Source organism: Otolemur garnettii, unplaced genomic scaffold, assembly GCF_000181295.1.
Source record: "Otolemur garnettii isolate 467f Iridium unplaced genomic scaffold, OtoGar3 scaffold00051, whole genome shotgun sequence".
NCBI classification, from domain to species: Eukaryota; Metazoa; Chordata; class Mammalia; order Primates; family Galagidae; genus Otolemur; species Otolemur garnettii.
In genome coordinates this window covers 863,326-877,281 of record NW_003852446.1, presented here as the reverse complement: position 1 = coordinate 877,281, position 13,956 = coordinate 863,326, and the positions used below count along the sequence as shown (strand labels likewise).

Genomic DNA, 13,956 nt, shown 5'->3' with positions numbered 1-13,956 from the left:
TATCCGTGATGGAACCTTCAGTTAGTATCACAGGAGGCAAAGGAGTGTGCTTTAGAGTACAAAGCTCTACCCGGGGTTATTTTCCCCTGAAGACATTTTTGGCTATCACAACTCTTGGGGGTTGATGGTTTGCTACTGGCTGTGGTGGGTAGAGGCCAGAGATGCTCTTAAATATCCTACAAGGAAGGACACATTCTCCCCTAAAGCCTCCAGAAGAAGTTCAGCCTTGCCAGTTCCTTGATTTTAACCCAGTGAGAGAGACCCATTCTAACTTTTGATCTCCAGAAATGTAAGATAATAAATTTGTGCCATTTTAAGCCACTCCATGTGTGGTGATATATATATATATTTTTTTTTGCAGCAGCAGCAGCATCATGAAAGTAATACAGATAGGAGCAGGCAATTTTCAGAACAGAAAACATAAATGCCTGATAACTACATGAAAAGAAGCTCAAGCTCAGAAATTAAAATGAGCTGCTATTTCAAATGCATCAAACTGGTAGTCATAAAAACACCTGCTAATGCCAAGTATTGGAATGATATAGGGTGAAAGCAACTTTCCCCACTGTTGAATTTGGGGAAGAAATTTGATAATATTTATTATTGTTAAATATGCACATGGCTTGGAGCTCCACAGTTCTGCTTTGATGGATAAGCCCTTGAGAAAAATCTGGTGTGGGATCACCAGGAAAGCTCCAGAACAGTGTGCATGGCAGCATGGTTTGTAATTTCAAAATGGCTTGGAAGGAAACCTCAATTATTGGCCAATAGAGGAATTTATAAATATTATTCTATGTGCATAGATTGAATAGGTTGGTTAGAATGAATAATCATAAACTATATGTTTCAACAGACAGATCTTTAAAACATACTATTGAGTGGGACCATACCTATGGAGCATATTGCAAGGGTACAAGTCAAATCTATCAAGTATAGAACAGAAATGTCTTAACACTGTGATTAAGTAACTGAGGTGAAAGCTATGTTAATTAGTAGCATGTAAGCACTCCAATTTGCACAAATAATCAACACATTGAATCCCACAAAGGCATAAATGATTTCATGATCTATGTATATATGACTTAATAAAAAAAGAAACATACTAGTGAGTAAATAGAGTAATTTGAAGTAGGTATACACAGTATAATACCATGCATATACAGTAGAACCTCTATAGTTGACCACTTCCTTAGGTTGACCCTATTCTCATAGACTGACATGGTCCACATGTACGTATCAGTACAGTAGGCTTAGTTCCTTATGTTGACCACCTTCGTATGTTGACCATTTTGTTACATTCCCCCAGGTGGTCAACTTACAGAGGTTCTGCCGTAATTTTAAACATGTAAGCACTATTATATGTTGTTAATGTGTATCTATTATGTAGTAACATGAAAACATGGCCTGGGAGGATGCATACCCCTCCGTGTTGGCAATTGACTCTGGGAAAGGTGGAAGATGGCACTGGAAAGGACAAAGAGGATTTCAACTTATGTTATACATGTCAAAACACAAAAATAAAAGTAGCACATAAGATACCAATTCTTGCTTATTCTTGTTGGTTGGTACAGAGATGTTTCTTTTATTCTCTTTTTCCCTTAGATTATTTTTGAAATGTAAGCATAAAACCCAAAGTGATGGGTATAAAAAGGAAAGTGATCATACTGAAATAGGTTTAGAATAAACCCTGTATTAAAACTTACGTTCAAAACTCATTAACTCCACTTATTTTTCATAACTCAGGAAATTCCTGGATCCATTACTTCAAACTTATTTAACAGTTGCTTTAGGAATTAAATAGGTACTGGATTATACAAGCATGAAATAATTGAGCATTACTAAAACTCATATCATGTTTTTCAAGCAAGAAAATTCTTTGACATGTATTATCTCAACTGATTTTCCAAACGGCCATTTCAGTTGGGTAAGGAAGATATTCTGAACAATCCTGTATTCCAGGTGAAAAAATGGAGGCCCAGAAAGAACAAAGTAACTTGTCCATCCACGGTTGATAAGCCACAATAACCAGAGCTTGACTGCATGTCTTTGATTCTAAATACCATGGTCTTTGTATTATACCAACTACATTTCTGGGATGAGAAATGGTTGGCTTAATAGCTGTTCTTGTTAGAAAGCCCTAGATGTTTTAGTTGACCCAAATGCCATAAAAGTCTGGGCTATGAATTGATTGCTTAAATAAGCCAGAAAGTAAGTAAACAAGCAAATGGTTTTTATTTTGGGTCAACATTTAGTAAAGTATTCTGTAGGGACTTGTCCCAGTGTTTAAACTTTACTGGGTAATGTCCCGGACAAGGAATTTCAAGACAGATTTTGATAAATGAGAAACAGGTGAGGGTTACTAAGATCATCAAGTGTGGCAATCATGTTAAATGTGGAATCGTTAAAAGATCCAGTCATGTTTCACAGGAAAATGAAAAAAATCGTAGGGGAAGTGATAGTTGTCTTTAAATTTTTGAAACATTTCCAAGTAGAATATGTATGAAAAAAACTAGAGCTAGAGGCAAACTGAGGAAGTGAGACAGTGAGGCCAATTCTCAGTTAAGGATACAGAACTTCTCAAATAGAGAGTTGCCCCCTTCCCCGCAAAAATGGAATTAGGTTGTCTCAGGGAGTCCAGTCAGAACCTGGGTGAATGGTTTTCGGCAATGCTTAAAAGGAATGCTTATTTTGGAAGAGGCACTGAACTAGGTGAGAGAAATGAAGTCATTCTCTGCCAATCATTCTCCCTAACACCAGTCTGAAAGAGGAAAGCAGGAAGCAGGAATTTACTCAGAGTCCTGGATGCCCCTCCGGCAAGGGGCTTTGAAATAATGGAGTCCCTCTTGATTTCACAAACAGAGAGAGAGAGAGAGAGAGAGAGAAAGAGAGAGAGAATGACATCCTTGAGAAGATGTGGGAAAGAGGTGTGCTTTCTGACTTTGTCCCAACTTACTCTTATGGAGTCCCGGAGTGCCCCAGGCTAAGGTCAAATATGTGACTGAGAATGTCACAGGAGACGGTAAAGGAACAGATGGACATCATCTGTCATCACAACACCAGAACTTGGTAGGAACATACACAAGCAGGTCAAGCATTGCTGGGAATTGAGGCCAGGTGGCTGACAGGAAAACAGATCACAGGATCGTGTATGTAGGTTGCCTGGTTGCAGTATTGCGAATCAGTACGCTACTTAATGTGAGATCTGGGGTTGGAATGTAGGACAGGAAGAAACCAAAGCAACTTGGACATTTGAGGTCATGTGATACAGCTGGAGGCTTGTGTGGGAAAAGTAGTAGGTTGATCTGTGTCTTGTGGACAACAGAGAGCAGATCCGATATCGCCACTTCAGTCCTCCATTTTCTGTAGGAATATAGCACAAAATTCCTCATCCCACCCTTGTCCTGTCACTGTGCCCTCCTAGAGGTCTCCTTGCTCTTGCTGATGTTAACATAATACTTCCTGAGGATTTATTGTATTAGAATCTGCATTTTAACTAGATCGTGGTCATTTGTACACACACTAAAGTGGGCAATGTACTGCCTTCAGAATTTATCATCTTGGCCCAAATCAGGACTGTATTCATGAATTAGTTTAACTTTACAGCAACAATTTTGAACCTGAACGTTTCCAAAGGTATCCTAAAACTCTAGTTGTGCACCTGAGCAGAGTGAATATTGGACTATGATGGTAAAGGTGAAAGAGGAGGGTGCTGCTGGGTCACAGTGTGGATAGAAAGATGGTGAACTGTGGAGCATAGTTTCAAGAACACATTACTCCTTCCTTTTTGAAAATTTCAAGATGGAGGTGGAGGGTGAGAGGAGAGAGAAAAAGAGGAAGAGCGATCAGATAACCTATCTAGGGACGTTTCCTTATGGGGCTGCTTCTCAGGGCCCAGCCTGTTTTGTCACAAGAAACCTTTGGGACCACAGAAAATGATGGAATGGCAGGTACTCTCACTTTTGGTGTTGATGGCTTATGATGCTTCAGGGGAGACTGTCTATTAAAGTAAATCATATTTCTTGGGATTATTTCAGTTTTGCAGAGAGGGTGTCCTTGATGTCCTAAGAAGATTTAATATTGAATTAAAAAATACTATGGTATGGTAGTTATTGTGGCTAACTAACCCTCTAGATTCCATTCCACCCTGGCAACTTAGTCTCCAAGCCAATCATAGAAATCCCATCCTTTCTGCCAATAATTACTTGGGGACTGGGCGAGGGTACACCAGTTTGGACCAAAGGTATGACAGTGGGGCTGGTGGTGTTTGCGAAAGAAGTTTCCTCAGTCTTAGGAGAGACCTATAAGAAACCTCCTTCTTATCTGATAGACACAAATGAGGGTGCATGGGGTGTTGGTTACTAACTACTTGCAATCCGTCCCACAAGGGGAACATCCCTTAGTGTGAAGCCAACCCTACAGGCTTGAAAAGAAGCTATTGTTTTCTTTTTTCTTTTCCTTCCTTCCTTCTTTCCTTCCTTCCTTTTTTTTTTTTTTTAACAAATTTCAAAGCCTCAGAAGGATGAAACAGAAAGAACCCAAGTCCCTAATGGCACTGTTGAATCCCTGAGGCTCAGGCTACTTCTGACCTCTTGTTACCTTACCTCCCTGCCAAACTCAGTTTTATGTGAGGTTCGCGGCTGCCCACAGCCATGAACATCTGAAGTGATACAAATCACTGGTAAGAATCCTCTCCTTTTGGCAAGCAGGGCACAATGGGTGTAATTAATATGGCTTCAAAATCGTCATTTCTGATGCAGTGCTATTTAAAATCCCGGGCACTCATCCCAGGTGAAAGAACATAATTTTTACCAACTATAATGAGATTCAACCATTATACCTGAATAATTTTGAAAACAGATGTCATGATATTCCCATCTTGTGCAAAGCTTATTTAAGTATTTTTCTTGGTAATTCTTCACAAGGGGCTCAGGGCTACTATGGCTGTAATTGACAAGACTGATTGCATCATGAAGGATATTAGTATGCTAAATTCATTTCAACTTTCAGATTGTATTTATTGTAGATCCTATTTGAAGGCTCTCAGTGTTTGGACTTGAAAAGTTCCAAACATAACTCAGTTTTACCTCTATTATCTCGAAGGATGGAAAAGAAAGTTAGGGACCATTACTCCTAAGAAGAAGCCAGTGGCATCGTAAAATTCATATGAAAACTGCATGTCAAATATTTTTTTTTTTTTTTGAATGGTAACTATGTACATTAATGCACTTCTAGGGTACAGTGTGGGGTTTTCACATGCAATCCGAAATATTTCCACCAAACTGGTCAACACAGCCTTCATGTCATTTTCTCAGTTATTGTTTTAAAACGTTCACATTCTACTCTTAGAAAGATTCACTTGTACCCCTATAAGATAAACCTCAGAAGTGATCCCTCCAAACTCCCTCCCTCCACCCATTACCCCCTCCCTTCTCCCTCCCCCCTCCCCGTATTCTTAGGCTATTAGGTTATAGCTTTCATATAAAAGGTATAAATTAGTTTCATAATAGGGGTGTGTACATTGGATACTTTTTCCTCCATTCTTGTGATATTTTGCTCAGAAGAACATTCTCCAGCCCCATCCATGTGAACATGAAGGATGTAAAGTCTCCATCTTTCTTTATGGCTGCATAGTATTCCATGGTGTACATATACCACAGTTTGTTGATCCATTCGTGGATCGATGGGCGCTTGGGCTTCTTCCATGTGCATGTCAAATATTAATGTTTATGATTCCCAACACGTTCTCTTCCTTTGGATAGTCCTTCCTTCTCTTCCTTGCTAATTCCAATATCACCCATTTCTTTATTTTTAAGACTGAGTTCAAATATAATTCCTTCTTTTAGCCTTCTCTTTATCATGTCATAGATCGGAGGATAAGCCGGCCCCATATTGATAAAATTGAATCCTTAAACGCGAGCAGATAATTTTAGCGCTTAGCTCCTGGGAACGATTAGACAGTTGGTACGGCATAACCCTAATTCTGAATTCTAAATCCATGCTGACATCTGAGCCTTAGTATTCCCATCTGTAAAACAGAGAAATTGAGAGTGCATGTATACAATTCAAGAGGTTGTTATGAAGATGAGATTATCCACATAAGACCTTAATCCAGCACCTAGCACATGGAGAAAGTTCAATAAAAATTGTTATAATTATAGTTTACACAGAAGATTTCAGTGAGCTGAGATAAATACACTTTGGGGGCTTGCAGAATTCTACTTTTTATTTATACATTGCCCCAATTTTGCTTAAAAAAGAAAATCTGTGTTTTAATTCCTTGGCTAAACTCAGCTTCTGGGTTTAATATTTAATGAGAGAAATATCTCCTTAATGAAATGCTTTGATATATTCACAGTAAAAAGGGCAATTTTACTGATGTGGGCATCTTACATACATGTGTGTATGTACATATAAAATCAAGATTTTGTGAGTAACAACCCATTATTTAATTTGAGATTTTGAGTAGCAGTAAGAGTCTGTTCAATAAATAGCAAACATCTATTGCATAGAAAGCATGGCGTGATCCCTCCACAACTGTGGGAAGGAGGGAGTGCAAGATAGAGCAGGTTTTCACAAGATAAATGTGTCATAGGTTGTATAAGCAAAATGGTTTTATAAGGAGCAGAAACTATCATCTTGCACGATAAATGAGAACCCAAAGTAGACTTTCAATGGATAGTTGCCTCTTGTTAATATCCTTTCTAGTTTTTGGATTATTCTTTTAAGAAAACACAAAATGTTAGTTAGAGTTCCAACCAGGAAGCTTGGATTTGTCTTACATGTATTCTTGCAATTATGTACAAAGCCATATGTTTAGACTATTTATTGTGGCATGGGTTACAACAGGAAGAGGCTGATAAAAGCCTAATCATCCATCACTGGGGAATGAATAAAGTACCTTATGGGATACTGGTATGATGGCTTACTTTGTATCCAGTAAAAAACTAGGCCATTGGAATGAGTGATCTCTAAGAAGTATTATTAATTGCAACAGCATATTGATTAGATGAGACTAAGAGACATTTCAGCCAAATGCAACGTGTGGACCTTTTGTGAATCCTTATAACAAACCAACTTTAAAAGTGCATTTATGAGTTCTTAGGGGAAATTTAAACACTGATGGATATTTTGATGATACTAAAAACAATTTTTATGTTTGATAATGGTGTGGAAGTTATATAAAGAACTCCTAAATTTCTTTTTTCTTTTCTTTTTTTGAGATGGAGCCTCAAGCTATCCCCCTGGGTAGAGTGCCATGGCATCACAGCTCATAGCAACCTCCAACTCCTGGGCCCAAGCAAGTCTCCTGCCTCAGATTCCCAAGTAGCTGGGACTATAGGCGCCCACCACAACGCCCGGCCATTTTTTTTTTTTTTGGTTGCAACCATCATTGTTGTTTGGCGGGCCCGGGCTGGGGATTCGAACCCACCACCTTAGGTGTATGTGGCTGGCGCCTTAGCCGCTTGAGCCACAGGTGCCGAGCCAAGAACTCCTAAATTTCAAAGAAGAATAGTGAAGTATTCCAAGTGAAACAACATGGTGTTTATGTTTAGTTTCATAACAATTTATGCATTATGAAAATTATTAATCTGTGGGAAGAGGGGAGTATAGACGTGATAAGACTGGCCTTGATCTGAAGGTTACTATAGCTGAAGAATGTCTATCAGTGCCTTGTTAAACTATTTTTTGCCTTTTGAGTGTTTGAAATTTTCCCTAATAAAATTTAAAACTAAAAATTAATAACTGAAGCTAATCAAATTGCAACAAAAAGTTAAAAATTAAATAAAACACAAACGAAAAGCTTAAAAGGAAGATGGTTACTTATAAGTACAGAAGGCTAGCAATAAATTTGCATAGCATAATTATGGAGAAAAAGTCTGCTGATTACATTTTTCTTCAGGAGCCTAAGATGGAAGGAATATTTACTTTCCAATACTTTGATAATATTTGAAAGCAAGGTGCCATATAAACATTAAATATACTATTAGAAATAGTGCATGCCACAGTTAAATCCAAATAAGCTAAGGTTCTTAGCGGGGCTATCCAGTTAGCACATTTATTAATTCAAGTTCTGCTGAGACTTTTACTGATACCCTAATTATTTTAATTAAAGTTCAGCTTGCTTGTAATCATTTAGTTCTCGGTGGAAAATGATAATACAGTAAACTCACATTCTTTTTTATTTATTTATATATAATTAAATGGATTTAATTAAAATATTTTATTATATATTGAAGAAATTTAATTATATAATTAAATCTACAAGCTTGATTTAATTCATGAAATATTTATTAGTACACATATAGAGCAATTTTTCAGACAAACAGAAAAACAAAGAGAACAGAGACATAAGGAAAATCCATCATCTAGATTTCCTCTTATTTGCTTCATCTATTTTGTCTGACATCTTTTAAAGTAACTTGTAGACCTTACAATATCTCACCCCCTAAATATCTCAGCATGCATCTCTGAAAAAATAATGGTGAGTCTTTACATGATCATGACATCCTTATAAATGTCACAAAGTAAACAATTCCCTAGGATCGCCCATCACTCAATTCAACTTTCTACACTTTCCAAACCAGGATCCAGTCAAGGAGCACATGTCACATGTAATTATTGTCTCCTTCAAATCTCTTTTCATCTAACAACATCTTTTTTGTTTTTCATCCCATTGACCTGCTGAAGCGTCTAGGCCAGAAGTCTTCATAGGGGAGCATCACTTTAAGCAGACAAGTTGAATTGTCCACTGAATGGAATGATGGATGTTTGGGGGCTCTCTCCAGATTTCCTGCTAGTTGGGGTCGGTGGCTCTCCTTCCCCCCAGCAGGAGGTGCTGCCCATGGCCTCAACTTTCCACAAGACTGCCAGGCTCTAGCATCAGAGGCTTCCAACTATCTACCACTTTCCTGAGTCCTCAATTCCCAGGCTCTCTCTACTTGCAAAACCACTCATGAAAAAGAGTCTCTCTTTTGTAATATCATCCACGATGCTTTCTGCTCTGCATGCATCCTACTGTAGACGCTTCTGTCTGTGAGTTCGACCCTACACTGTGTTAAGATTATTGGTGTTTGTTCAAAGCCTTTGGTGGCCAGTGGAAGCCAACTGTGTCACATAATAGTTCCACTCCCTGGACTTGTTCAATTGTTACCTTAAAATGTCATTTTACTTGTTCCTCTATCACCTATATTTCCTGTACACTGGAAGTCAGTTTTTCAGACTTGATTTATTTCACACTAAACATTTACTGGAAGGAATATTTCCTAACATGTGTAATTCCTAGGATATCAACTCAGGGCTTTTAAATTATGATTGTCTCATTATTATTATTCAATAATAACTGATCACTGGGTTAAGATAGTGACAACCACATCAGTCCCTTGGAAATTTACATTCATCTCCCCCTATCCCCATTCCCTCCAGAAAGCAGTTTCTAATCTCTGGGGTGAGTCTTTAATACCATGTGGTATCCAATTCCCCATCAATAGTTTGACATAGTGGTTTTAACATCTATGGATAACTCTTGCCTGAATGAAAGACTAAATGAGAGGCTACCCATTGGTACTGTTTAAATCTAATCATTTATTCTACACTTATCAGCTGTCCTTCTATTAGAAGAAAGTGCTCCCTCGCGACCGGGCACAGTGGCTCACACCTGCAATCTTACCTAGCACTCTGGGAGGCTGAGGTGGGAGGATCCCTTGAGCTCAGGAGTTTGAGACCAGCCTCAGCAAGAGCAATACCCCATCTCTACTAAAAAATAGAACAATTAACCAGGCAATGTGATAAGCACCTGTACTTGGGAGGCTGAGGTAGGAGGCTCACTTGAACCCAGCAGTTTGAGGTTGCTGTGAGGTCGGTTGATGCCATGGCACTCTAGCTTGGGCATCTGAGTGAGACTAAGTTTCAAAAAAAAAAAAAAAAAGGAGCTTTCTCATTGGCTGTGTCAATTATTCGGTTACTCTGAAATATAATTTTATTGCAAGAAAAATATGTATTTTTACCTTTAATACAAATTCTAGGGTAAGAAGTAGGTGTAATAATTTGCAAGGATGGCAAAGGCGTATTTTACTGTGATTTCCTTCTCCCAGACTCATGGATTTTAATATAGTTAATGCATTTCAATCAATGACAGTCATTTTACTTTTTGGAAGGCATGACATTTTCATTTATTGCAGCAAAGGCTTATAAACTTGCCAGCTAATTTTAGTTGGATTATTAAGAAAATTAGTTTGCATTCTTCAAATATACAGCCTCATTATACTTTTTGCTTCTTAAATGGCCCGAAATTTGGCCAGTGGGAATCCGTTGTAGCTAGCTTCTGTGTTTTTTTTTTTTAAACTCAATCCCATTAGTCTTTGTTCCTGGCTTTCTGGCTCAACAGGCTGTTCCAGGTTCACCTTGCATTTCCCATATCCTACATTTAAAAATAGTGGTTTCTCTGAAGAGCCCTGCTGCTTTGCAGTAGCTGAAGGCATTTAGGGATCAGGATTTCTGGCATATTATTATTTCCAGGTGTTATTAGCAGATAGGTTTTGAGTAGACACACACACACAAACACATGCGCACACAATGAGTTTATATTGACTTTCCTAGTTTAAACTTAATATTATAACTGCTGTGGTCAAAAAGGAGCCTCACGTGACAGTTTTCCTTGATGGTCGCCATTCTGTTTGCTGTCACTGATCTGCAACATTTTGGGAAAACACAGTGTCTTTGTACCTGCCTTTTCTCAGCTGTGCTCGATGAAGATTCTGAGATGATCGAAGTCGATCTTTCTACAAAGTGAGGACTCCAGGGGTCATGACAGTGATGAAATCGAACAATCTCAGGGGACCTGGGTTGCCCCGTTTCCTGGTAGCACCTGATACCAAAGAGAACAGGGTGTTTCTGGAGGTGTGCTTTAAGGTTACCAGTAAGCTGTCCTCACCTGTGAGTATGGAGCTGCGTCGGTCAATTCATGACTACCCAAAGCTTTGTCACAGCTTCCTATAGATTCAGGAGAGAACCTCCATGGGAAGAGGCAGGCAAGAAGACAAGTTATTTTAGGTGAAGACTGAACTCCAAGAACAGATCTCTGGTTTCTGCTGGTTCTGGGTGTATCTGATGTTGATCAATGAAAGACTCTGGAAAGTAAAAACTATTCCTAGTGATAATAAAGTCAACTTAACATTAGAGTGTTTTGACTTTTTTGGTTTTGTACTTATGGTTGTGTTACACAGAAAAACCTTTGACTCCATTATTTATTCACTTTCTCCTTTAATGTACAAAAATCGTTTCAAGATAAGGATGCATTATTACCACTATCTGAATGCCCTTTACGATTTCTTTGCATCTCTTTTTCCTTTGTAATGTACGCCTTAAAGATACGAACTACTGTGTTTTAAGGCTATTTGGAATAATTATTTTCTCTGATTGTGTTACCCATTTGATATATAATAAGGTACCTATGGTTTTTTTTTTTATTTTTTTTTTATTGAATGGTAACTATGTACATTAATGCACTTCTGGGGTACAGTGTGGGGTTTTCACATGCAATCTGAAATACTTCCATCAAACTGGTCAACACAGCCTTCATGTCATTTTCTCAGTTATTGTTTTAAAACGTTCACATTCTACTCTTAGAAAGATTCACTTGTACCCCTGTATATATTTTCAATGTAAGACATTTTTTCTTTTTTTGATATTCTGAAATTTATGAGTATTTTTTTTAATTACAGAGGAAACCATTCATTTTTATGGACATGAGTTCTTAGCCAACCTAATAGTCGGACCTCTGCACAGAACCTCTGATCTGGGAATTTTCAGTGGGTTCTCCAGAACCTTTGAGTAAACGTTTATAGTACAATAATTATACTTACAGGTAATTATTGCATTCAGACACTTGCCTGAAATGATTTTCTCTATTTCCACCCTGTTTCGTATCTTTCTCACAAACTCCAGTTCATTTTCTTTAAATATTCTTAGGGCTTTTTAACCTTATGGCAGAGTACCAAGTGGAAGGAGAATCACAGGATTTCCAAAAAGAGAAACGAGCTGGTAGAGGATGCTGCATGCGTCTCAACCTAGGAGACCAGGCTTCCCATGGGCACGACTGCTTTCAGCTGCCGCACACCCACATGGCTGGACACATTATTTACAGCAGGCATTTTTTCTGATTGGTTGGTTTCCATGCCTGACTTATCATGAAGTATTTTTAATATCACTCCCATCTGGGGGCGTGGGATTTCATCTCTCAGGTCAATCCCTGTCCACAGTGGGAACCCTTTCAAATAAAGATAAGAACAAACTTCTTATGAGATTAAAAACTTCACAAGGAGCCTGCTGAGAAAATCTGAACTGATGGAGTTTAGTTCATATAATTTTATCCAAGAAGATTAAATCTAGTTGTTTTCCAGTGCAAGCTAATTAGCTTCTCCCTTGTGACTGCTGATGGAACACACATTTTTGTTTTCATAAAGACAACACAGTTTTCATGGGAATGTGCCTCTGGCTCTGGTAGAGAACGAGGAAAGATGCAGCTGAAAATTGATTGCCTTGTCTTCCCTCTTCGGATTATAGAATAAGGTACTGAAGGTTTTCTTGCAATGTACAATTAGGATGTGACTTACCTTTGAAGAGTGAAGATGGAGAAGACCAGAGAAATAAATCAATAAAACATTAAAATCTCTCTAGAAACATATGGGCACTTTTTACCAAGTCTCTGGAGAGTAATGGGCAGGCACAATAAAATTAGTCAAAGTTGGAAGAGGACTTTGGGGTTCCCAGCTGCTCTGTGAAGCGGGCATGGGGTTACTAAAGGTGATGGAGGTTTTAAGGACCAGACTAGGGCAGGGCTGAGGTGCGAGTGAGTTTTGTTTGTTGAAGCCATTGCTTGGGAGCCTCTACCTTGCCAGTGAAGCTCAGCTTACCTGACACAATGATGTAAACACTTTTAATATAAGTCAGAGGGTCAAAAATTATAGAAGCAGACAAAAATTCAAATAAAATAAAACTGGGAAGTGAGGGGAGTGAAAATTTTTTTTTTCATCTCCCATAAAGTTGTTAGTGGATATTGTTTCATTTAAGATTTTGGAAATTAATAAACATATTTTGGAAAGGCGAAATGTGTGTGTTATCAAAATTATGACCTGAAATAAGGTATATAACTATAAATTTACCACAAAGAAGCTGAAAGGTGATATAGACAGCAAAGATCATGTAAAAAGTAAAAGAAAATTCAAGGAAGCACTTAAAAAATAAACACCAGGGGAGATTATTTATACTCTAATGTATTTGTGTTACCATTAGGTGTAAAAGAATAAATCTATCTCTTACAATACAAAGCTCTAAGATGGGTATTTAAAAGACAAAAAATATGTTTTCTGCAAGATAAAAGAATGAATACAAATATATGGTAAATATAAGAGAAAAATCTGTACTGAAGGAATCCAAACGACTAGAAATAAAAGAATGTGGGAAATACATTAAGCAAATGCAAATCGAATGAGGCTTTAATTAGAGATTAAAAAGCGTTAAGTAGGACAAAAAGTGTCACTTTACAGCAATCAAGGGTAAAATCCACAATGAAGGTATAAATGTCAGAGCCATCATAGTCCTGTTGACATAATGTCAAGAAATATGAAAATAAAGTTTCACAAGAAATGGAATAATAGTGATAGCGTAGCATACATCTCTCTGTCTCTGATAGGTCAAGGACATGCAAAGATATTGAGGATATACACAGTTTAGAAACCATCTCTCCTTGGGTATTTTTCCTGTCTTTCTAGCAACAGACCCCTTTATTGTTGGGAGTATCAGTGTGCTCAGACTTTTAAATGAAATGTATATGGATCAACAAACTGTGGTATATGTACACCATGGAATACTATGCAGCCATTAAGGAGGATGGAGACTTTACATCCTTCATGTTCACATGGATGGAGCTGGAGAATGTTCTTCTGAGCAAAGTATCAC

General features: G+C 37.9%; 1 non-coding gene across 1 annotated transcript; it reads left to right on the top strand.

The window, feature by feature from the left end:
- Positions 1-10,582: 10,582 nt before the first annotated feature.
- LOC111726022 lies at positions 10,583-10,713 on the top strand. Its single transcript, XR_002773925.1, has one exon. It is a non-coding gene; the product is annotated as a small nucleolar RNA SNORA16B/SNORA16A family (small nucleolar RNA).
- Positions 10,714-13,956: the final 3,243 nt, after the last annotated feature.